The 26,817-nt window shown below is 43.2% G+C and overlaps 1 long non-coding RNA gene and 1 other non-coding gene across 2 annotated transcripts in view; one reads left to right on the top strand and one right to left on the bottom strand.

The window, feature by feature from the left end:
* LOC132658585 (uncharacterized) overlaps positions 1-26,528 on the top strand; it is a 97,813-nt gene extending 71,285 nt beyond the window's left edge. The window contains exons 4-5 of the long non-coding RNA XR_009598416.1: positions 13,113-13,200; positions 13,704-26,528. This is a non-coding gene — a long non-coding RNA (uncharacterized LOC132658585). The remainder of the gene's footprint in view (positions 1-13,112; positions 13,201-13,703) is intronic.
* Positions 16,646-16,717, bottom strand: TRNAC-GCA (transfer RNA cysteine (anticodon GCA)). Its single transcript has one exon. It is a non-coding gene; the product is annotated as a tRNA-Cys (tRNA).
* Positions 26,529-26,817: the final 289 nt, after the last annotated feature.

Raw genomic sequence — 26,817 nt, 5'->3', positions numbered from 1 at the left:
TGTTCAGTTCTTTCTGTTTTAGTCATTCAGGTGGATGGTAACTAATGATGTTGACCATCATTTTACGTGCCTTGCATTTTAAGCTAATTAACATCTCTCCAATTGTAGGGAAGAGTAATTTTCCACTTGAGGTTGACACTGAACCTCATTTCCCCCATGAGTCCAGACAATGGCTGTCACTCAGTTCCCTGGGTAATTTCACTAAACATCCTGGGATAGTTAATTCTGTGTCAACTTGAATGGGCCATGGAATTTCCTAAACATTTGGTCAAACATTATTTTGGGTATGTCTGTGAGTGTGTTTTTGGAAGAAATTAACATTTAATTGGTAACCGAATAAAGCAGATTGCACTACCTAAATGTGGGTGGGCCTCATCCAATCAGTAAAAGGCCTGAATAGCACACAAAGGCTAACCTTTCTGTGAGTAAGAGGAAAGTCCTCCTGCTTGACTGCCTTTGAGCTGAGATATCAGTTATTTTCTCCTTGCACACTTGAACTGCGTGGGCGGCTGCAACCGGTGCGCTGAGCGCAGGCGAGAGAAGCTAACCCATGTCCGAGGTCAGGGGCAGAAGCTGGGAGGACCCCATGCCTGTGGCAGCCAAGAGGAGTTACCCCAAGTCCGAGGTCAGGGGCAGTGGCCGAGCGTGCCAGGCTGCAATGGCACAGGAACGGTTGAGAGGAGCTACCCAAGTCCAAGGTCAGGGGCAGCGGCCGGGAGGAGCTACCCCACATCCGAGGTCGGGGGGGCGGTGGCAGAGAGGAGCTACCCCGCATCGGAGGCCAGGGGCGGCCGGGAGGAGCCACTCCGTGCCCGAGGTCAGGGATAATGGCGGGGAGGAGCCACCCTGCGCCCAAGGCCAGGGGTGGTGGCCGGGAGGAGCGGTAGCTGCACGGGCTCAGGAGGGCCTAGAGGAGCTATCCCACATTGAAGGTCAGGAAGGGCAGTGGTGAGGAGATACTCCTCATAAGGTAAGGAGATACCCCAAGGTAAGGAGCAGCAGCTGTGCTTTGCTGGAGCAGTCATGAAGAGATACCCCATGCCCAAGGTAAGAGAAACCCAAGTAAGATGGAAGGTGTTGCAAGAGGGCATCAGAGGGCAGACACACTGAAACCATACTCACAGAAAACTAGTCAATCTAATCACACTAGGACCACAGCCTTGTCTTAACTCAATGAAACTAAGCCATGCCCGCGGGGCAACCCAAGATGGGCGGGTCATGGTGGAGAGGTCTGACAGAATGTGGTCCACTGGAGAAGGGAATGGCAAACCACTTCAGTATTCTTGCCTGGAGAACCCCATGAACAGTACGAAAAGGCAAAATGATAGGATACTGAAAGAGGAACTCCCCAGGTGAGTAGGTGCCCAATATGCTACTGGAGATCAGTGGAGAAATAACTCCAGAAAGAATGAAGGGATGGAACCAAGGAGAAAAGGAAAGATATAAGCATCTGAATGCAGAGTTACAGAGAATAGCAAGAAGAGATAAGAAAGCCTTCTTCAGCGATCAATGCGAAGAAATAGAGGAAAAGAACAGAATGTGAAAGACCAGAGATCTCTTCAAGAAAATTAGAGATACCAGGGGAACATTTCATGCAAAGATGGGCTCGATAAAGGACAGAAATGGTCTGGACCTAACAGAAGCAGAAGATATAAAGAAGAGGTGGCAAGAATACACAGAACTGTACAAAAAAAGATCTTCAAGACCCAGATAATCACGATGGTGTGATCACTCATTGAGAGCCAGACATCCTGGAATGTGAAGTCAAGTGGGTCTTAGAAAGCATCACGATGAACAAAGCTAGTGGGGGTGGTGGAATTCCAGTTGAGCTGCTTCAAATCCTGAAAGATGATGCTGTGAAAGTGCTGCACTCAATATGCCAGCAAATTTGGAAAACTCAGCAGTGGCCACAGGACTGGAAAATGTCAGTTTTCATTCTAATCCCAAAGAAAGGCAATGCCAAAGGATGCTCAAACTACCGCATAATTGCACTCATCTCACATGCTAGTAAAGTAATGCTCAAAATTCTCCAAGCCAGGCTTCAGCAATATGTGAACCGTGAATTCCCTGATGTTCAAGCTGGTTTTCGAAAAGGCAGAGGAACCAGAGATCAAATTACCAACATCCGCTGGATCATGGAAAAAGCAAGAGAGTTCCAGAAAAACATCTATTTCTGCTTTCTTGACTATGCCAAAGCCTTTGACTGTGTGGATCCCAATAAACTGTGGAAAATTCTGAAAGAGATGGGAATACCAGACCACCTGACCTGCCTCTTGAGAAATCTGTATGCAGGACAGGAAGCAACAGTTGGAACTGGACATGGAACAACAGACTGGTTCCAAATAGGAAAAGAAGTACATCAAGGCTGTATATTGTCACCCTACTTATTTAACTTCTATGCAGAGTACATCATGAGAAACCCTGGACTGGAAGAAACACAAGCTGGAATCAAGATTGCTGGGAGAAATATCAATAACCTCAGATATGCAGATGACACCACCCTATGGCAGAAAGTGAAGAGGAACTAAAAAGCCTCTTGATGAAAGTGAAAGAGGAGAGTGAAAAAGTTGGCTTAAAGATCAACATTCAGAAAATGAAGATCATGGCATCCGGTCCTATCACTTCATGGCAAATAGATGGGGAAACAGTGGAAACAGTGTCAGACTTTATGTTTTTGGGCTCCAAAATCACTGCAGTTGGTGATTGCAGCCATGAAATTAAAAGAGGCTTACTCTTTGGAAAGAAAGTTATGACCAACCTAGATAGCATATTCAAAGCAGAGACATTACTTTGCCGACTAAGGTCCGTCTAGTCAAGGCTATGGTTTTTCCAGTGGTCATGTACGGATGTGAGAGTTGGACTGTGAAGAAGGTTGAGTGCCGAAGAATTGATGGTTTTGAACTGTGGTGTTGGAGAAGACTCTTGAGAGTCCCTTGGACTGCAAGGAGATCCAACTAATCCATTCTGAAGGAGATCAGCCCTGGGATTTCTTTGGAAGGAATGATGCTAAAGCTGAAACTCCAGTACTTTGGCCCCCTCATGCGAAGAGTTGACTCATTGGAAAAGACTCTGATGCTGGGAGGGATTGGGGGCAGGAGGAGAAGGGGACGACAGAGGATGAGATGGCTGGATGGCATCACTGACTCGATGGACGTGAGCCTGAGTGAACTCTGGGAGTTGGTGATGCACAGGGAGGCCTGGCATGCTGTGGTTCATGGGGTCGCAAAGAGTCGGACAGGACTGAGCGACTGAACTGAACTGAAGTGAACTGAACACTTGAACTGAAGCATTGGCTTGTCTTATGTCTGTACTGGTACTCACAGCTTTAGCTCTTCCTAGGTCTCCAGCTTGCCAACTGCAGATCTTGAGGTCTGTTGGCCTCATAATCACGAGTCTATTTATTATAATAATTCTCTCTATATCTCTGTGCCCCATCAATTCTCTCTCCCTTGAGAGCTGTGACTAATACATATTCCTTTCTCTTCCACTATCTTCACCCAAAGTACTCTCTTTCAGTTCTATTTCTGTACAAGCCCTGTGCTGGCTTCATCAAGTAGGCCATAAACATGTGTTCAGTGTTTTCGTTTAACATCTTTGGGATTGCAATTAAAATCCTTGCAGAAAAGTTATGCAGAGTTATCATAAGTCACTCAATGCAGCCATATTCGGAAGTGATGATCTCTTATTAGCATCGCATGAGACATAACTGCTGAGTGGTTGATCCCTGGCTTTACGCTATTGTTCTTTAACAGTGTTTTTCAACTGAAAGATATGATCCAGCAACATAAAAATGAGAGGGCTCTTGCCCTCCTAATAGCAGAGTGACTAATAGAATAACGAGAACTATGATAAACCTTCACAGAAGGAGGATGATTAAGGAAGCTGATGGATGCAGCAAAATTGCAATAGAGATCTGTCTCCACACTGTGGGATGGAAGCAAATCTTGATTTTTTTCATGGTGTGAACTCAAGCATAATATTCTGAAAGCAGAACTCCCTTTAATCAAAATCCTGCTTGTAATGCTTCAGAGATTCAAAGAGCATGTTTTTTCCTTCCTCTCTCTTTCCAAACAACCTATTTATTTACTTGTTTGTTTGTTATTTCCTTGTTCATTTGTATACTAACCTATTCATTTATTATGTATCTTATTTATATATTATTTACTTACCTATGGGATATTTTCATTAATTAACTTAAAAATGTGTGGACTGAGTTATGTCTCCAGACTGGAGTAGCTTCCCCTCTTAATTTTTTAGTTACCTTTCACACTCCATACAAATCCAGGATCATTTCCTGAGACATCTAACCCCTCCCGAGATTGTACATGAACCCCACGGGGAGGCTGCTGGATTTAAAGAGGGTACTTTGGTTTCCAAATGTAGGCAAAGAGAGAATTAGCAATTTGGAAACTAGCCCACCAGCTTGGTGCGTCTTTTGTTTATTCCTGAGGGTCCTGCTTGGCCTACAGCATGGTCTCCCACCACCTGTTTATTTTACCCTCAGCTTGGTGATTGTTTCCATTGCTGGACTAAAGCCATCTCCCTCAGGCCTGATGCTGAGGCCCTGTCAGTGGTTCACCAGCCCCCAAGTTGAGCATCCCCTCTGCAGGCTTGGCGTCTGTTTCTGGAAAGTCACCATCGTCAACCAGAAAAATACACACAACCTGAAAGTTGAGAGTTATTTTTATTTGGTAGGGATGTTTGGGACTCCGAGCCTGGAAGACAGCATCTCAGTAGCTCTGAGAAAATTGTTCCAAGGAGGCATGAGGGGAAGTCAGGCTATATACAGGTTTGCAACAAAGGGAGCAGGCCAAAGATCAGGTAGCAAGTTAAGGAATTTAGCACCCTATGTTTGGGAAGATGCAAGCCTCTGGGCTCACTGAATTTATTCCTTTCATATGCATCTCAGCTGTCTGGGGCCAAATCCTGTTTCCTTGTTCACCGCTGCTTCTTACATTCCTCCTCAGCAATTCCTGTGGGGGGCAACAGCATCCACTGGATCTCAGTTTTGGGACCCACATTCATGTTTGGTGGCATGAAGTCATGATGGCTCTGACATTTCTTATATATTTTATGGCAGGAGTTACCCCATCTGTTGTCATCATCTTTAGAGGAGTCAGTCTTCATCCTTCTCTTTCCAAACACTCATGGTCCCCTTGAAAAATTTGCCCACACCCATCATAGCTGCCAGGTGAAGGGTAATGGAAAAGAGATCACTTGCCAGCACACAAGAGGGTCCCATTGCTCATCTCTCCAGGGTACTGGTTGCCTATGAACCTGAAACCTGCCCACTTGAGTTCAGAGACGATGTTGAGAGAATCTTCTCCAAGAAGTTCCCTGTGGCCACCTGGCCAAAGTAATGTCCTCCAATTAATTCTCTTTCAAGAAACAACTCACTGGACGCTTTGCTGTGAAAGTAGTCCTTATTCATGGTAGCAACCCTAAGTTAGTGTGCCAGACAAACCAAAACACCAGTGTTAGAGCAGAGCAAAGTTTATTGCCGGGCCATGCAAGGAGAAACAGTAGCTTGTGTCCCCCCAAACCCTGAACTCTCCATAGGCTTCAGCAAAGCACTTTTAAAGGCCAGGTGAGGGAGGGGCATCCCAGGGTCTGTGATCAACTCGGGCACAGTTCTCTGATTGGCTGATGGTGAGGTAACAGGGTGGAGTCACAGGCATTAACATTATCAATCCTTAGGCTTCAGGAGGCCCTCTGGGCTACATGCTTATAGTCGTCAAGTAGTTAATATCTTCTTTTTGTGTGTGTGTGTGGCGGGGCCCGGGGTGGGGGTGTGTGGTTGGGGGGGAGGTTGTTGGGGGAGGTGAGGGGGAGCAGCGGGGATTTCATATCTGTAAAACAACTCAGGAAATGTGCATTAGAGATTGTTATCTAGGCATTTCATTCAGAGAGAAGCTAAAGCAGAGGATGTGGGGAAAGGGCCTGCCCCAGGAAGGTCCCATAGGGTCCTGCTCAGTTTATATTCATTGCAGGAGACTTAGGAATTACAGATGAATAATGAGAGAAAGTAAAAATCACCCATTATTCAACATTTCTTTCTTTTTTTTTTTCCTTTCTTTTCTACTTCTTTGACTGGGCCAAGTCTTAAGTTTGCAGCATGCAGGATCTTTAGTTGCAACATGTGGTATCTAGTTCCCAAACCTGGAATTGAACCCCGGGCCCCCTGTGTTGGGAGCGTGGTGTGGAATCTTAACCACTGGACCACCAGGGAAGTCCCTACTGATACATGTATTAAATAGATAACTAATGAGAACCTACTGTATAGCTCAGGGAACTCTATTCAACATACTGTGGTGAGGAAAGCTGAAAAAGGCAATATCTGTATAGCTGTTTCGCTTTGCTGTACTGTAGAAACTAATACAAGATTGTAAAGCATTATACTCCAATAAAATTTTTAAAAATCACCATTTGCCTTACCTGGTGTTGAATATCCATATGTATCATTTCAATCTCTTTTCCATGTACCTGCACATACACAAGATTGAATTGTCTGGTGTTGTATCATAATCTGGTTTTTATTTTTTCACTTAATAATAAATTATTCATGAATTTATTAAAAAATAGATATTGAGCAGCTACTACATGCCAGCCACTGTTCTAGGTATTGGGCCTACATCAGCAACAAAAATTCCTGCTGTCAAGACTCTTGTTTTTAAGGGCCCCAAAGGATAAAAAGTAAAATAAATGATTAAAATATGTTATTTGTCAAATAATAAACATTGAAGAGAAAACAGAAATGGAGGAAGAGAGATATGAAAATGCATATCTGTGCTGGGGCCCAGAGCAGACTGCTTCAAAATGTGGCTCAAGGGCGTATTGATTATTTTGAATTAATATTGCTTAAGAAATGCCTGTTGCAAGAGGGACTCTCTGACCCTCCTCTCTGTCTCTGTGAAAGCAGGAAATGAATCTCTCCTGTGAAAGGTGCCCTCTCTGCATTGGGAGGGAGAAGGACTCTTTATCATCAGAGATGGGGAATTCAGGCAGACAAGCAGTTTAAACAAATCCTGTTCCTTAAGAAATTTACTACCTCAAGCCCAGACTCTGTTTAGACTTCTTGTATGCGCACTCAGTCACTTCAGTCATGTCCAACTCTTTGTGACCCTATGGACTGTAGCCTGCCAGGCTCCTCTGATCATGGGATTCTCCAGGCATGAATACTGGAGTGGGTTGCTATTTCCTTCTCCAGGGTATCTTCCTGACTCAGGGATCGAACCTGCGTCTCTTAAGTCTCCTGTGTTGGCAGGCAGATTCTTTACCGCTGAGCCAACCAGGAAGCCCATTTAGACTTCTTAACTATTAGTAATTAAGCACCCAAACAGGGCCTCCTGGTGGTCCAGTGGTTAAGATGCCACACTCCCAGTGCAAAGCGCATGGGTTCCATCCCTGGTCAGGAAACTAAAATCCCACAGAGTGCATAGTGTGGCTAAAAAGAGAAAAAGCACCCAAAGTTTAAGTTTCTTTGTTCTGTCAGTTCCTCACAGATTTATTGTTTCCTTGTCTAAAAAGTGTAAAAGTTGCAAGCCTTGGTCACTTCTTAGGTCCCATTTCCATGAGACTCTGGACTCATAAATTAAGCCTTGTTTCATTTCTCCCGTTAATCTCTCTGGTGTGAATTTTGCTATTAATCCAGCCTCAAGAATTCAAGAGGAATAGAGGGGGAAATTTCCCCCTCCTCACCATCCATGTTGAGGGTGTGTGATGGGGGAAGTTGACATGTTATACAGGCGGCCTTGTGAACCAGGAGATTTCTGAGGGAAGCCTTGGAGAAGGGAAGAGAGAGGAGCATTGCCATACAGATGAAGCTGCCTGAGTCCCCAGGGCACCCAGCTTGTTGCAGCAACTGTGAGGAGGTTCACCAGGACCAGTGGAGAGGGGGAGTGATGGAGGAGCTGGGGACAAATGTGGGGGTAAGAGTAGCCAACCATGAGCCCCTCCACTCTCAGGCTCCTTCTTTGTTGTTCTCTGTTTTTCTATGACAGGATTATGGAATTATGTAGCCCACCATCTAGTCAAGGCTATGGTTTTTCCTGTGGTCATGTACAGATGTGAGAGTTGGACTGTGAAGAAAGCTGAGTGCCAAAGAATTGATGCTTTTGAACTGTGGTGTTGGAGAAGACTCTTGAGAGTCCCTTGGACTGCAAGGAGGTCCAACCGGTTCATCCTAAAGGAGATCAGTCCTGGATGTTCATTGGAAGGACTGATGCTAAAGCTGAAACTCCAGTACTTTGGCCACCTCATGTGAAAAGTTGACTCATTGGAAAAGACTCTGATGCTTGGAAGGATTGGGTGCAGGAGGAGAAGGGGACGACAGAGGATGAGATGGCTGGATGGCATCACCGACTCGATGGACGTGAGTTTGAGTGAACTCTGGGAGATGGTGATGGACAGGGAGGCCTGGCGTGTTGCAATTCATGGGGTGGCAAAGAGTCAGACAAGACTGAGCGACTGAACTGAACTGAGCCCACAACCTCTTACTGGACTTTTGTTTCTAGTTTTCCCACAGAAACAACTGTGAACCCTTGCTGGAGCTTTCCCATACGGATTGTCATGCTCCCCTGGTGGCTGAGATGGTAAAGAATCTGCCTACAATGTAGGAGATGTGGGTTCAATCCCAGGGAAGATCCCCTGGAGGAGAGCATGGCAACCCAGTCCAGTATTCTTGCTTGGAGAATCCCATGGACAGAGGAGCCTGGAGGGCTACAGTCCATGGGGTCACAGAGAGTTGGACATGACTAAGTGACTAACACATACACAAGAAAGGAGAGCAGATGGCAGAACATGAGCACATGAAGACTTTGTTGGTGGCCCCCAGGTGGCTAAGATGTCACACTCCCAATCCAGGAGGCCGGAGTTCGATCTCTGGTCTGGGAACTGGATCCCACATGCCGCAACTAAGAGTTTTCATGCCCTGACTAAGACCCAGTGCAGCCAAATAAGTAAATATTATAAAAAAAAAAAGAAAGAAAAAGAAGATGGGTGCATGGTTTTAGCCCATTTTGGGGGGGAGTGGGGGTGGGGTGAAATTTGGAGTCATTGCCCTTAACTCCATGTTGGGTTTGTGCAAACATGATGCTGTTGACCTCCAGGGCCAGGAATGGCAGCCCTTCCGGCCCTGAACAAGATTAATGGGATGATGTAATGCTTGATAAATTTACCAGACAGAGGAAGGAAGCAAGAAGGAGGGTTGAAAGGGCAGGAACAAAAAGAGACATAAAAGAGAAGACCAGAAGAAAGGGGGAGAGCTGGAAATCTTTATAACATTAATAATATTTTTGTTGTTCTGATTTAAAAAGTAGAGTACCACATTAAACAAAATCTGGAAAGTTTACAGAAAAGTAACTAAGTGAAAGCCACATAGCTCCATGTCTAGAGATAACAATGAGACTTTTTATTGCTTTCCACCCAGACATTCACAGAATTGTAGGTGCGTACAGTTTTGGATTTTTCTTCTTGTTTAAAGTTTTGTCAAGAACCTTAACTTACCACTACAGGAATATTAAAAACCATGGTTTTCAACCATCACATAATATAGCCTGGCATGCTGAAGTCTATGGGGTCACAAAGCTTCAGACATGACTTAATGACTGAACAGAACAGATTGTAATGAATGTTATCATTTCCTGGTTGTTGAATGCTTTGGTTATTTTTGATATCGTACAGTTAGAAATAATGCAGCCAGGCAATCCTTCATCAGGCATCTGTGTGTCTCTATTTTATTAGGATGAATTCTTAGGAGTGTGATGACTTGCACAGGCAGGTGAATTTTTCTTTTTTAAATACCTGAAGACTTGAAGGCACATGATTGATGATTTTGTGCGATGACATTTGATTTGTGTAACCAATTGTGAACAGGTGACTGGCTATTAAGACCATGATTCTGTTATAGAATCCGGAGTCACAAAACACTCCTCAGAGGACACTCAAGACAGTGGAGTACAGTTTATTACACTGGCAGGTCCAAGGGGAATAGGTTCCCAACAAGGACTCGGATGATTTCAGAGAACTTGGTTTTTTACCCCGCCCCTCCCCCCTCCTCCCCTCCCCCCCCTCCCCTCCCCCCTCCTCCCCTCCCCCCTCCTCCCCTCCCCCCTCCTCCCAACCGCTACATGACTGGTTACACGTTAGTAATTAGTTTTACAACATACAGGTGCAGAAGAATTAACACTTACAACTTGCACGTGCTGGCACTATTGTTAACCTATCTGAGACAACCTGACCTTTACTTCCAATCTTTGTCATCTGTGAGGAAGGGGTTTTCTGGTTTTTTTTAAATGATGGTTAGCAGGGTTCAGGCCCAGTTCACATCCTGTCTTAAGTCTTAAGACGGCTGACAGTCTTCAAGATGGAATCCCTCTTGCCCTCCTCCCAGCGGCCCCAACAGGATTCCATAATTTTGATGACAAAGGTCCATATAGTTAAAGCTATGATTTTTCCAGTAGTTATATATGGATGTGAGAATTGGACCATACAGAAGGCTGAGCCCTGAAGTATTGATGCTTTCAAATTGTGGTGTTGGAGAAGACTCTTGAGAGCCCCTTAGACAGCAAAGAGATTGGATCAGTCAATCCTAAAGGAAATCATCCCTGAACATTCGTTGGAAGGACTGTTGCTGAGGCTGCAGTTCCAACTCATCGGAAAACACCCTGATGCTGGGAAAGACTGAAGGCAAAAGGAGAAGGGAGCAGCAGAGGATGAGATGGATAGATAGCGTCACTGACTCAATGGACATGAGTCTGAGCAGACTTGGAGATAGTGAAAGACAGGGGAGCCTGGCGTGCTTCAGTCCATGGGGTCACAAAGAGTTGGACTGTGCAACTGAAAAACAGTGACAAATCCAATCCATGGTCATTCCTCAGACGGTAACAAAAACGCTTTGGAGGAAGTACAGGGCGTCTAGCATGACATGTTGGACTTCATTTTTTTCTGGAAAATGCAACCTTGGGCTAAAAGACATACAAATAGAATCAATGTAAAAGAAATATAAAAGAGACTTAGAAGCAGTGTGTGGACCTTAATTAATTGTATATGTTAAAAACTGCTGAGATGTTGTTAACTAAAAAAAATTGTAATCGTGAGGGTTGCAAGTTAAGTTTTATTTGGGGCAAAGTGAGGACTGCAGCCAGGGAGAGAGCACCTCAGATAGCTCTGAGAAACTGCTCCAAACAAGTGTGTGTGTGTTTGTGTGTGTGTGGGGGTGGTGGTCAGGATATATATGATTTTGGTGGAGGGAGAGTTTGTGCAATCAAGCATTTATCTTTACAAAAGGTTTGCTGCTAGTCATGAGGAACTGATGTCACCACAAAGGGATTTAGTGTTTTTTTAGATATGGGAAGATGGAAGGATTGGGCTCATAAAATGGGCTCCTGAAAATATCTATCTGAAGACCTGTTCCACTAATTTTCCTGAAGCAGAGTGCCTCATTCCTGTTCTCCACCCAAACCCCCTTCAGGGCGTGTTGAAGGTATAGCTGCAGCAGCGCAGGATTCAGTCCCCACAGAGGCAGGTGGCAAGTGCCACTGAGTTAACAGTACATTTTTTTTTTTTAAGTCAACAATGTGTTACTTTTATTAGACAATCAGAAATTTGAATGGAGACTGAATCTCGATAACATTAAGATATTATTATTGACTACTTACCTGTGACACTGGAGGAAATGGCAATCCACTCCAGCATTTCTTGCCTGGAAAAATACCATGGACAGAGGAGCCTGGCAGGCTATTCATAGCTTCCCAAAGAGTTGCAAAGCATCAGACACACCTGAGTGACTGAGCGCACGCGCGCGCGCGCACACACACACACACACACACACACACACACACACTTACATATAATCTTAAAAGATGAGTCCTTATCTTTTAGAAGTATACTTGGAAACATTGAAGATGAAATGATATAGCGTCTGGGATTTCCTTCTGAGCAATTTGAGGGGTAGTTGATGGGGCAGCATTGATGAATTAACAGTAGTTGGGGTTGGAAGCTGGGTTCCTAGGAGTCTTTATATCAGAGTTTCAGTTCAGTTCAGTTCAGTCATGTCCAACTCTCTGTGACCCCATGAACCACAGCACTCCAGGCATCCCTGTCTATCACCAACTCCTGGAGTTCACCCAGACTCATGTCCATCAAGTCGGTGATGCCATCCAACCATCTCATCCTCTGTCATCCCCTTCTCCTCCTGCCCTCAATCTTTCCCAGCATCAGGGTCTTTTCAAATGAGTCAGCTCTTTGCATCAGGTGGCCAAAGTATTGGAGTTTCAGCTTCAACATCAGTCCTTCCACTGAACACCCGGGACTGATCTCCTTTAGGATGGACTGGTTGGATCTCCTTTTAGTCCAAGGGTTTATCAGAGTTTAGTTTAGCAAGCTATGACCTGAGGGCCAAATCCAGCCCATTGCCTGTTTTTGTAAATAAAGTTTTATTGGACCACAACCATGCCTGCTTGTTCACATATTTTCTCTGGTTGATTTTGCATTGTAATGTTAGAGTTGAGTTGTTGTTACAAAGACTGTCTGAGCCTGAAGTATATACTCTCCTGCCCTTTACAGAGTTTGCTGGCCCTTGATTTATGCTATTGTGACTACTTCTGTTCATGTTTAAAATCTTTCACAATAAAATATATGAAATACATTTCATTATAAAGATCTATACAATTCCTATGACTACTGCCATAGAATAATGTTTCTCTCCTAACTGTCTTGAATACATTAAATCACAGCTGAAATGCATGTCACACTTAATAAATTGCTGAAATATCTGTGGGATGATTTTTTCTATTAAAATGTATTCCTCTGTGTGGGTAATACATGCATGGAACAAGATTTATAGGAAATGCTCTGGAAAGTAAGTCTCCTTTCCTCCCCATCTCTCATCCACCCTGGTCTCCTTCCTGGTATTTCTTGTTTATTCTTCCAGGGATAATTTTTGTATGTACAAACATAATATAAATTTATAGTGTAATTTCTCTCCCATAAAAGTGATAGTATACGATATATACTTGCATTTTGTCACTTAATAATATATCTTAGAGATATTTCCATGTTAACTGTATAATCATTTCTAAATTATACATAATTATATGTATGTGTGCGTGCAGGCATGCTCAGTTGCTTCAGTCATGTCTGACTCTTTGAGATCCTGTGGACTGTAGCCCACCAGGCTCTTCTGTCGATGGGATCCTCCAGGTAAGAATACTGGTGTGGGTTGCCTTGCCCTCCTCCAGGGGATCTTCTTGACCCAGGGATCAAACCTGCATCTCCTGTGTCTCCATATATATGTGTGTGTGTGTGTGTGTGTATGTATTCCTGAAGTATATATATTTAGGAGTTTTATATGCATATATTTATATATGAAATACATATGAAGTATATATACCTAGTAAATATATATATATGAAGTATATATATTTGGGATATTTATATGCGTAAAGTGTATATGTATGAGTTGTTCTCAGTTTGGGGAAAGAATCAAGGGACAGAGAGGCACTGTGAAACTGAAACCTGGAGAGTGTGTGTGTTTGTTCAGGAGGGGAGGATGGGACGGGCATCCGTTATTGCACTCCCCCATCCCCGTTCTGAAGAGTGGTTGCAAAAAGAGTTCAACAAGTTGGAATTTGTTTATCTTTCCTTAAAATACTGAAAAAAAGACAGACACATCCATTGGTAAATCCTATTTCCTCTCCCATCAGAGTACCTTCAGAATCTGAGTGCTTCTCACCACGCTCCATCCTGATCTGAGACCTGGTCCCCTCTCACCTGGAACCCGTGAGCATCTCCTCTCCTGGTCTCCCCACCTCCACCCTTGTTTCCTACAGTCTGTTCTTAACACGCAGTCAGGGTCATCTTTAAAGGGAAAGTCAGATTGCATCCCCATCTCTGCTCAGAATTCTTCAATGAGTCGTCTTATTCGGAATAAAAATGAAAAGCCTCACAGAGGCTCACACGGTCGTGGCACCACGCCTTCTCTAGGACACTCTTCCTGCCTCCCTTCTGCAGCCACGTGGGCCTCCCTGTCTCCTGTCCCAGCAAAGATCTTGGTTCACCATCCACATTGTTCATCCCTCACCTCTTTCAAGTTTTGCTCAAATGTCACTTTTTCAAACACTCCTTTCCCACCTCCTTCTTTTAAAAATCACCACTCCCCAGCATTTCCTGTTCCCTTTTTAAAGTTTATTATTTTTAGCCATAGTTTTAAGTCTCTTTTGTATTAGTTTCTTGTGACCACAAGCTCTTAAAACAACAGAACTGGATTATCTCCTGGTTCTGGAGGTCAGAAGTCTGAAATCAAGATGCTGGCAAGGGTTGGTTCCTTGTGGAGGCTCTATGGGAAAACAGATTCCATGCTCCTCTCCTAGATTCTGCTGGCGGCTTTTGGCTTGTGAAGGCATCGCTCTAGTCTTTGCCCCCATCTTCATAATGCCATCTCCTCTCCATGTTCTCTCTTTTGCTTCTCTTATCAGGACACATCATTGGTTTTCCAGCCACTGCTTTAATCCAGGATAATCTTTTCTCCAGCTCCTTTATTCCATTACATCTGCAAAGACTCTTTTCCCAAATCACATCATATTCCCAGGTGCCAGGTGTAGAACCGAGAGCAGGACCTTGTGGGGCTTCTGGGCGCAAAAGCCTTTCTGTGTCCTCCACTTCTGAATTATAGGAAGTAGGCTTCATTAGCCTCCAAGCCTTTCCCTGAGTTCCAAAGGGCAGGTTCAAGCAGATGCTAATTAGGAAAGAGAGGGGATGCTGAGATATGCACAGGCCTTGGGGCAAGGTCCTGGTTCCCCCTCAAGGGATACACAAAACAATATATTTGAGCTGTTTTTCAGAGACTGAAAACCCCCATACAGGTGGGAGAAGTTAACTGTGTGCTGCCCACAAGCATGTAGACCCCAGACTGGTTGGAACTAGAAGGCTGATGACACTGACGCCCAGTATTCTCACTGTGAGCCAATCAGAAGAAGGTTCAAAAGCTGATCACGTCCTCTTTGAACTATCACCATAAAACCCTTCATTACTTGCTCCAGGTCAGGACACACAGTTTTGAGGGTATTACCTCACTGTGTCCCCATTTGCCTGGCAAAGTAATAAAATCATTCTTTTCTGCTTCACCCAGAACTCCATCTTTGAGATTTAATTCGGTGTCAAGGTACAGAGGTCAGATTCAGCATCAGGTGGACATATCTTTTAGGGGAGCGCCATTTAACCTATTACACATTGTATGCCTCTTACATTTACTGATTCATTTTATATTTGTCTTTCTCTCTGTTGTAGGATGTAAAACCCAACAGGGCCAAGTTTTTGGTCTGTGTTTTACCCCACTGCTCTAGTGACTAGACAATGCTTGGCATATGGTAGGGATCCACTAAGTATGGGCTGAAAGTGAAATAATGATGGTATTTGCCACCAGTTTTAGCACTGTTGACTAAAAAGATGCACAATGTAAGAGTTGTGAGCTAAGTTTTATTGGGGGCAAAATGAGTACTGCAGCCCAGAAGGCAGCACCCCAGATATCTCTGAGAGACTACTCCAACGAGGCAGTGGGAGGAAGGTCAGTATATAAGGTTTTGGTGAAGGGGGAGTTCAATACCATTATGCACTCATTTTACAAAAGGGTTTCTGCTAGTCATGAGGATCTGATGTCACCAGGAAGGGATTTAGTACTTTTCTAGATATGAGGAGATACAAGGATTGAGATTATAAAATCTGTTCCTAAAAACATCCAAGTATCTATGCCATCAGTTCATGGGAAATAGATGAGGAAACAGTGGAAACAGTTTCAGACTTTAATTTTTGGGGCTCCAAAATCACTGCAGATGGTGACTGCAGCCATGAAATTAAAAGACGCTCACTCCTTGGAGGGAAAGTTATGACCAACCTAGATAGTATATTGAAAAGCAGAGATATTACTTTGCCAACAAAGATCCGTCTAATCAAGGCTATGTTTTTTTCCTGTGGTCATGTATGGATGTGAGAGTTGGACTGTGAAGAAAGCTGAGCGCCGAAGAATTGATGCTTTTGAACTGTGATGTTGGAGAAGACTTGAGAGTCCCTTGGACTGTAAGGATATCCAACCAGTCCATTCTGAAGGAAATCAGTCCTGAATATTCATTGGAAGGACTGATGCTGAAGCTGAAACTCCAATACTTTGGCCACCTCATGCGAAGAGCTGACTCATTGGAAGAGACTGATGCTGGGTGGGATTGGGGGCACGAAGAGAAGGGGACAACAGAGGATGAGATGGCTGGATGGCATGACCAACTCGATGGACATGAGTTTGGGTGCACTCCGGGAGTTGGTGATAGACAGGGAGGCCTGGCGTGCTGTGATTCGTGGGGTGGCAAAGAGTCGGTCACGACTGAGCGACCGAACTGAACTGAACTGATCCAAAGACCTGTCCCACCAGATCCCCTGGAGCACAGAGTGCCTCACTCCACCCTGAGCTCCCTCAGGGGTGTTGAAGGTCAGCAGCTATAGCAGCACAGTGTTCAGTCTCCGCAGAAGAAGTGAAGTCGCTCAGTCGTGTCTGACTCTTTGCCACCCCATGGACAGTAGCCTACTAGGCTCCACCGTCCATGGGATTTTCCAGGCAAGAATACTGGAGTGGGCTGCCATTTCTTTCTCCAGGGGAATCTTCCCAACCCAGGGATCGAACCTGGGTCTCCTGCATTGCAGACAGACGCTTTACCGTCTGAGCCACCAGGGATGGCAAATGCCGTTGTTCAGTGGCTGGCAATGAAATTGGTAAGTGCCAATTTGTAGTTGACAGCACCAAGAGCTATAGAATATCATGTTTTCTCCCTGCCAGTCCAAGATGCTTTTGTTAATACTTCACTTCCCAATAAAGTAATATGGAATGTGAAAACATGATGTGAAATGTGCCCCATGTAAATAAGTGATGTAAATCACAGGGTCCATTTATAACTAGAAACTTTTGACAGGAGAACCAACACAACGTCAACAATGTCATAATCACTGAACACTTTAAGCAATGTAGACAGAAAGGAAATTCTTGACTTCCTTTAGGCTTTTGTTATCAGTAACTATGCGAATTCTAAGCATAGTTTTGAACTTAAAAAATGACTTGAATATACTTTTATCTTATAAAATGATGTATGGTCAGAAACTGGGTGGTAGCTCAAAAGTGACATGTTTGGGCAGAGGATTCTGCTCTTAGGACAGAGATAGACCGGGGTCCTGGGATCCTGAGGACAGGGCCTCTCCCACACAGGCTCATCTGTCTCTTTTCCTGGTCCAGGATGAAAGGATGCTCCCAGAAATGCTGCTCTGTGTCTGGAAGGAACAGTCGGAGATAACAGGATTTATATTTAACCTCATAGCCTTGACTTACAGTTTATGGTCAAAACAGAATCAAGGAACCCTCATGACTGCCACCCCATTTGACTCTCAGACACTTTCCCAGGGCGTCTCCTGTGGGAAAATTATTCCACTTGCCTAAAACATATTAGCACGTTGCCTGAGCCCAAGCTGCAGACAGGTCCCGTGGCTCTGCTCCAGAAAACTGTCCCAGTTTTCTTTCCCTCCAACTGCTCTCCAGGGTCATAGCCCAGGAGGAGGCTTCAGTGAGACCTTCTGTTCTTTACAATGTATTATTTTCAGAGATGTTTCCAGCTTTTAAATCCCAAACGAGAAAATAAGGGGCATTGAACATCCTTCTCTGATGACCTTTTTTGCTCAAATATCTGTCCCCCTCCCCTGTTTATCAAAGTGATACAGGCTTGTTGCTCAAAAATTGGGAAATAAAAAAGAAAAGCATGTTAAAAAGACAGTCCACATTACCAATAATTCTGCTGCCAGAAATAACTACTTTTGTTTTTTGAGTTTATTTTGATATTATCTGATATCAAATATTTTATTTTGATATATCTGTCTACATGTATTATACAGTTATTATATTTTGCATATAGTTTTTTGACATCTGTTGCAAAAATATTTTAAACATACAGGAAAATGGAAAGATCATATAGTGGACATGGTGTGGACCAACCAACCATGTATATTTGTAGTTAACATTTTACTTAACTTGCATTACCGTTTATCTTTTCTTTCCTCTTCTGTCTTCCCTTGTTCCACCTACTAATCTCCCTCCTTTTATCCCTCCACTGAACTCTCCATCCATCCATCCATCCATCCATCCGTCTCGGTCTATGTTCATTCATCCCCACCTCATTTTTGTGGTGCTTTTCAAAGTAAGTTACAGGCATCCGTATAGTTTACCTCCAAACACCAGGAGACCCAGAAGATCCAGGTTCAATCCCTGGGTTGGGAAGATCCCTTGGAAGAGGAGATGGCAACTCACTCCAGTATTCTCGCCTGAAAAATCCCATGGACAGAGGAGCCTGGTAGGCTGCAGTCTGTGGGGTCTCAGAGTCAGACACGACTGAGTGACTAACACACACACAGCAGGCTCTTTGTATCTGGAGGTTCTTCACCCACAGAGTCAATCATTCACGAGTCAAAAATATTTGGGGAAAAAAATTCCAGAAAGTTCCAAAAATCAAAACTTGAATTTGCCATGCTGGCACCTACATAGCATTTTACAATGCAGTTTACATAGCATTTATGTTGTATTTACAACTGTTTGCATAGCATTTATATTAGGTGTTACAGAGAAACCTCAGAGAAATTATGGGTTTGGTTCCAGACCGCTGCAATAAAGCAAATATCAAAGTAGATCAAGTCACATGATTTTTTTTTTCAGTTTCCCAGTACATGTAAAAGCTATGTTTACATTATACTTTAGTCTCTCAGGTATTCAATAGTATTCTGTCTTAAAAATGTATATATCTTTATTAAAAAATACTTTATTGCTAAAAATTCTACCATCTGAGTGACAATCATTTTGCAAATAGCAGCATCAAAGATTACTGATCACAGATCACCATAAGAAACATAACAACAACAAAAATGTTTGAAATATTGCAAGAATTACCAACATGTGACACAGAAACACAAAGTAAGCAAATGCTGCTGGACAAGTGGCACCGATAGACTTGCTGGAGGCAGGGTTGCCATAAACCTTCAATCTGTATAAAAGACAAGATCTGTGAAGGACAATAAGGTGAAACTCAATAAAGCAAGGTATACCTACGTAAGAAAACTAGAGATGAGCTAAAATGTAATGGGAGGGACTTCCCTGGTGGTCCAGTGGCAAAGAATCCACCTACCATTGCAGGGGATGTGGGTTCAATCTCTGGTCTGAGAACTAAGATTGCGATGCTGTGGGCAACCAAGCCTGTGGGCCATGTGTACTGAGCCCACACTTTACAGTCCATGAGCCTACAGCCTGTGCTCTATAGCAAGAGAAGCCATGCGATGAAAAGCCTGTGAGCCCACAGCAGCCAAAAATAAATACATAAAAAATAAAGTACATGAGAGAATATGCTCAATGCAAAAAAGCAAAATGGCTGTCTGGGGAGGCCTTACAAATAGCTGTGAAACGAAGAGAGGCAAAAAGCAAAGGAGAAAAGGAAAGATATAAGCATCTGAATGCAGAGTTCCAAAGAATAACAAGAAGAGATAAGAAAGCCTTCTTCAGTGATCAACGCAAAGAAATAGAGGAAAACATAAGAATGGGAAAGACTAGAGATCTCTTTAAGAAAATTAGAGATACCAAGGGAACACTTCATGCAAAGATGGGCTCGATAAAGGACAGAAATGGTCTGGACCTAACAGAAGCAGAAGATATTAAGAAGAGGTGGCAAGAATACACAGAAGAACTGTACGAAAAAGATCTTCATGACCCAGATAATCACGAAGGTGTGATCACTCACCTAGAGCCAGACATCCTGGAATATGAAATCAAGTGGGCCTTAGGAAGCATCACTATAACAAAGCTAGTGGAGGTGATGGAATTCCAGTGGAGCTGCTTCAAATCCTAAAAGATGATGCTCTGAAAGTGCTGCACTCAAAATGCCAGCAAATTTGGAAAACTCAGCAGTGGCCACAGGACTGGAAAAGGTCAGTTTTCATTCCAATCCCAAAGAAAGGCAATGCTAAAGAATGCTCAAACTACCGCACAGTTGCACTCATCTCACATGCTAGTAAAGTAATGCTCAAAATTCTCCAAGACAGGCTTCAGCAATATGTGAACCGTGAACTCCCTGATGTTCAAGCTGGTTTTCGAAAAGGCAGAGGAACCAGAGATCAAATTGCCAACATCCGCTGGATCATGGAAAAAGCAAGAGAGTTCCAGAAAAACATCTATTTCTGCTTTATTGACTATGCCAAAGCCTTTAACTGTGTGGATCCCAATAAACTGTGGAAAATTCAAGAGATGGGAATACCAGACCACCTAACCTGCCTCTTGAGAAATCTGTATGCAGGTCAGGAAGCAACAGTTAGAACTGGACATGGAACAACAGACTGGTTCCAAATAGGAAAAGGAGTACATCAAGGCTGTATATTGTCACCCTGCTTATTTAACTTCTATGCAGAGTACATCATGAGAAACGCTGGACTGGAAGAAACACAAGCTGGAATCAAGATTGCTGGGAGAAATATCAATAACCTCAGATATGCAGATGACACCACCCTTATGGCAGAAAGTGAAGAGGAACTAAAAAGCCTCTTGATGAAAGTGAAAGAGGAGAGCGAAAAATTTGGCTTAAAGCTCAACTTTCAGAAAACGAAGATCATGGCATCTGGTCCCATCACTTCATGGCAAATAGATGGGGAAACAGTGGAAACAGTGTCAGAGTTTATTTTTTTGGGTTCCAAAATCACTGCAGATGGTGACTGCAGCCACGAAATTAAAAGACGCTTACTCCTTGGAAGAAAAAGTTATGACCAACCTAGGTAGTATATTCAAAAGCAGAGACATTACTTTGCCAACTCAGGTCCGTCTAGTCAAGGCTATGGTTTTTCCTGTGGTCATGTACGGATGTGAGAGTTGGACTGTGAAGAAGGCTGAGTGCCGAAGAATTGATGCTTTTGAACTGTGGTGTTGGAGAAGACTCTTGACCCTTGGATTGCAAGGAGATCCAACCAGTCCATTCTGAAGGAGATCAGCCCTGGGATTTCTTTGGAAGGAATGATGCTAAAGCTGAAACTCCAGTACTTTGGCCACCTCATGCGAAGAGTTGACTCATTGGAAAAGACTCTGATGCTGGGAGGGATTGGGTGCAGGAGGAGAAGGGGACAGAGGATGAGATGGCTGGATGGCATCAGTGACTCGATGGACGTGAGTCTGAGTGAACTCCGGGAGATGGTGATGCACAGGGAGGCCTGGCGTGCTGCGATTCATGGGGTCGCAAAGAGTCAGACACGACTGAGCGATGGAACTGAACTAATACACAAATACTACATCATTTTCTGTAAGAGACTTGAGCATCTGTAGATTCTGGTGTCCTGGGGGAGTCCTGGAATCAACCCCCTGCAGAGACCAAGGGATGGTTGTATATCCAGGTACCATAGGGTTTGGGATCTTTGGAGACAAGCACTAAAATTTGTGTAATAGTATTGTGAAAGTGATGGGCTCCCCCAGAAGACCAGGTTCAATCTCTGGGTTGGGAAGATCCCCTGGAGAAGGAAGTGGCAACCCACTCCAGTATTCCTGCCTGGAAAATCCCATGGACAGAGAAGCCTGTCAGGCTACAGTCCCTGGGGTTGCAAAGAATCGGATATGACTTATCAACTAATACTTACTGTGAAAGTGATACCAGCCAACACATGTAGTACTTACTATATGCCAGGCAAAGTTCCAAGCACTGTATCAACTTACTTAATCCTTACCAATCCATAGAGACAGGTGTTTTCCCGATGATAGCCTCTACTGTTTATATTGTTTAAGTCAGTGATGGTTAAGATGCTTGTGGTGGTGGTTTAGTTACTAAGTCGTGTCCAACTCTTGCGACCCCATGGACTGTAGCCTGCCAGGCTCCTCTGTCCATGAGATTCTCTAGGCAGGAATACTGGAGTGGTTTTCCATTTCCTTCTCCAGGGGATCTTCCCAACCCAGGAGTCGAACCCAGGTCTCCTTCATTGCAGGCAGATTCTTGAATGTGGGGCAATTTGAGGGCCATGTTGCAAAGATGTGGGCTTCCCTGGTGGCTCAGCTGGTAAAGAATCCGCCTGCAATTGGGAGCCCTGGGTTTGATCCCTGGTTAGGAATATCCCCAGATGTGAGGGTGTTGGGCCTGCAAGATTTTGCAGATGCTTGCTCCCGAAACCTGGAAGTACATAATGCCGTGATGTGGCAGGCCCAGGCAAGCCAGGAAAATTCCCTGCGATTCTGCACACCGGACTTGGCTCCATAGTCACCGTGTTCCTTCCATTACAGGCGAAGCCGCAATGACGAGGGTGGGAGTGGGAGTGGGGAGGGGGTTCAAGTGTTAGTTAAGCTTGACCAATAAAGCTGTTTGGAAAAAGAAAAATCCCTTCGCTTCTTGGGCAAATCGCTGTCTCCTCTTCCCAAACACATCTTTGCTAACTGCGCAAAAAGGAGGATTTTCTAAGATATCCAACCTTTCCTGAAAACAAGTAAGATGAGCCGCTAAGACTCCAGGTCAGGAAGGTGCGGTGGGATTTTCTGACACATAGCTCAACTTTGGAGAGAAAATAACAGACTGAAGCGCTGTCTTCTCTTCCTCCTCCTGGATGGCAGGAAAATGAGCGCCGGGAGTGACTTCGAAATGTTCCAGGATGCAAAGCATTGTCCTTCTTGTTCCTTACCGTAAGGTGGCGCTCTGACGCCTGCGATGTAAACTAGGTCTGCTGGAGAGAGGGCTCCCTGAGCTACCACATAAGCAGAAAGACACTGCTCTCATCCGTATTTGCTTTACATTTCTAGGCTAACAAGGTGCGGTAATTTCATTCCAAATGTGTAAATATTATGAGTTTGTCAGGGCTGCTGCCCGAATCCGGGACACAGGACTGATGCTCAGGACCAAGAGGACATGGAAGAAAGAAGCAGCGTAGGGGAGAACAGAGAAGCTTGGCTACCCTGGCTTGCTTCAGCTAACATTTCCATGTCCTTAGGCATTTTGTATTAACACGTTGCGGAGAGGATCTCTTTGGGGCTATGGCTCATACAGACCCTGTTCTCTGGCCTCAGAGGTGGGAGGTAATTCTGCCCTTTGCACTAAGGCAAGGATGAGGGATTCCGGGAGCAGAGAGCTGGTTGCTCAGGCCATGGTTTGCCTTTGCTCATGTTTCCAGTCCCTTGATTGATTCTCTCTTCTTCTGATTGATTATTATCTGATACTTTGCTTAATTGACCATCTAATTACCCTCGAGGTACCTCAACGTTTCAGCAGTTGAATGAACGAGAGTCTCATCCTATCTGTGCCCAAGTCAATCCCTCCCCCAAATCCAAGGGATTTTTGAGTCTTATCTGAGTTGTTGAGAAGAGGAGATATCAGAGGAACTAGTCTTCCCCTTGAGCTATTCTCCTTTTTATCTGTCACTGCTTCAGAGAGATGAGCTTCTTGGGTGCCCGAGAAGCCCAAAGTATTTCCAGTTTCCCTGAGTTGTTCTCACTCCCTGCTTATTGTTTTCTTAGGGGCCTAGAAGCCTGGTTTGTAGTAAGAGCTTCATGAATATTTGATTGAATGGATGGAGAAAGTGGGTAGATGGGTGGGTGGGTGAATAATCAAACCTCTCTACTGGTAGCTGAAATGGTATTACATGATTTCAGTACCAGATGAGGAGACAGAATGTTGATCTGTTGTTATGAAAATTGAAGATCATGTTTAACAGTTTCTGTCCTGAAGAAACTTAAGAGTTTGTTTTAAAATTAATTAATTTAAAAGTTGAAGTCTAGTTAATTTACAATGTTGTGTTAGTTTCAAGGGTACAGCAAAGTGGTTCAAGTTATGCATATATATATATATACACTATTTTTTCCTGATTCTTTTCCATTATAGGTTATTACAAGATATAAGAAGTTTAGAGCCTTATAAGGAATTTAAGATAGGCTTATAGTTATGGTGGAACCTGGTAGGCTACAGTCCATGGGGTCGCAAAGAGTCGGACATGACTGAGTGACTTCACTTCACTATAGTTATTAAATAATTGAAAAAAATTACTGTCTATTAATCATCTGCTGTATACCAGGTTTATATTATATTTTCATAGCACATATATATATTTTAATATATATCAGACTTCTTTTAAGAGCATATGCATATATAACTTCTATAAATTTATACAATTTATATGTAAATACATAACATATATAATGTGTTGTACATACATTTATATGCTCTTAAAAGATGTCTGATGGTAGGTGGGGCAAGGAAGTATTGGGAGTTTGGCATCTGTAAGGCCCTACTGTATAGCACAGGTAACTATATTCAGTATCTTGTGATAAACCATAATGAAAAGAATTATGAAAAAGAATGTGTATATATATATGTGTGTGTATGTGTGTGTATTACTGAATCATTTCAATAAAAAATAAAGAATCATTTCTAGAACGAAAGAAGCTGGATATTAATAAAGTGGTTACCATTGTGGTCTTCTCAGCATTCATTGTTTCCTTTCTCATTCCCAATAAAATTCTGCCTTTGGTCAGTTATTCCCCACCCCTACACAGCTGATCCCTTCCTTCCCAGCTCCATCAGTGGGTCCTGTTTAGTCCAAGACATCTGTGGCAAACCAGCCCTCTTGCTAGTGTTGGAGCCATAACCAGGCTTCAGACAATGGGTGTTCAGCACTCCTCTGGTTACAGCAGTTAATCCAGGAGTGAAGACGTAACCCACGTTGGTACATCAGTCTAAGGGAAGAACATCCCTGACAACTCTGTAACCAAACTGGGGAGAAACCTTGCTCCCTTCTGTGAGATAGGAACAGAGAAGCCTGTCATTGATAGCTTTATGCCATCTAGAAGGAAACTGACCTTAGGATGCTGTTAATGCTTTGGCTGGCAGAGCAGTGAGATGCAAAGAATCTTGATCCTTAGCTACATTTTTTGAGTGACTGAATCAGCCAGCTCCGAAGCCCATTCAGTCTCCGGGCTTCCTATTACATGAGATATATTAAAATATTTTAATTGGTTAAGCCAAATAAAGTTGGTATTGTGGCTGTTTTTAGTTATATTATTGCCTTTTTAAAAAACAGGTAGCAAAGAAACTGAAATTCAGAGAGGTCAATAACAATGGCAATGACAAATAATATTAAGTGACAAAAGCCAGGACTATAACCCTAGACCATCGGACTCTATAGGCCATACTCCAAATCCATTGTATCACCACCCAGGGAATACAATGTAGAAAGTGTTTAGGAGTTTACTAGGGGTTGTAGGAAGGGGAGACAAAAAGAGCTTACCACTAGGGAAGGAAAATATTGGAGAGTGTTAAATGAGATTCCTTCTTCCCATAGAACATGGGATAATAGACATGCCAGCAGAGGGAAAATTTGGTTTGCCCAAACTCTAACAGAGATGAATAGTAATACTATTAACTTTGGTAGGCTTAGTAGGATTTGAAGTTGGATGTAAACTAAAGTTGATGCTTTTGTGTATTTTGGGAGGAAACACACTTTCCCTTCTTTTTTTCTTCTACCTCTTTATTTCTTGTTCTGTGATCAGGGCATGAGAAGAGATCATGTATTTTCCTATAAAGCCAAAGGAAAAAGCCCAACTCCCCAATGTCTCTTTAGTCCAGAATGAAGGACAAGCTGACAACTGATGACAACTTGATTTTACCCTGGTTCCTGCCTCCTGGCTTCTTGGACCTTTGCCCAAAGTTGGATTTGCCTGTCACTTCAGATGTTGCAAAGAAAGCTTTGCAAAAGCTCTCTCAGGGAACTTGCTGACCGAGGGAATGAATGATGTAGTTTGGGATGAAATTTTCTGAGAGGTGAAGTAGAGTGAAACTTTGATTTGTCAGAAATATCAAGAAAGTAACGTTCTTGAAATACGTAGCAGATTTTATTCAAGTAATAGGCTCTATTGCCTGCTGCCAGACTTTAAATTGTCATTTGGAAAAGTTTTAAAAATACAGAAAGTTTGAATACACACTTCTCTCAAGAAGATATACAAATGACACAGGAAAAGATGCTCAATGTCATCATTAGGGGAATGCCAATCAAAATAACAATGAGATACAACTTTATAGCTATTAGGATGTCTATAATTAAAAAAGGAAAAATAGCAAGTATTGGCAAGGAATGTAGAGAAATTGGAACCCTTACGCATGCATTGCTGGCGGGGATGTGAAATGGTGCAGCTGCTATGGAAAACAGAATGGTGGTTTGTCAAACAATTAAATATACAGTTACCATAACCCAGTAATTCCATTTTTGGTATACACACTCCAAGGAAATGAAAACAGGAACTCAAATAGATAATTGTATACCACTGTTTATCACAGCATTATTCACAATAGCTGAAGTGTGGAAACCACCCAAGTGTCTATCAACAGAAGAATGGATAAAGAAAACGTGATATCTGCATACAAAGAAATATTATTTGAACATAGAAAGGAATGACATTCTGATGGCATCCTACAACATGGATGAAAACATGGTGTGAAGTGAAATAAGCTAACACAAAAGGAATAGGCAAATTCATAGAGATAGAAAGTAGGTTAGAGGTTACCAAGGACTGAGGGGCGTGGGAATGGGGGTTATTGCTTAATGGGTACAGTTCCTCTTTAGGGTGATACAAGAGTTTTGGAAATAGTAGTGATAGTTGTACAACATTGTGAATGCAATTAACAAAATTTAAAGAAAAAATTTAAGAAAAAAAAACACCAACAGAATATGTAATGCCCATCAGATTGAATTAACAAATATTCATAGTTTATCAGTAGGGAAAACCACTAGAGCAGGCATGACCTAAAT

The sequence above is a fragment of the Ovis aries genome, chromosome 24 (assembly GCF_016772045.2).
Source record: "Ovis aries strain OAR_USU_Benz2616 breed Rambouillet chromosome 24, ARS-UI_Ramb_v3.0, whole genome shotgun sequence".
Lineage (NCBI taxonomy): Eukaryota > Metazoa > Chordata > Mammalia > Artiodactyla > Bovidae > Ovis > Ovis aries.
This window is presented reverse-complemented; position numbering and strand designations above follow the sequence as displayed.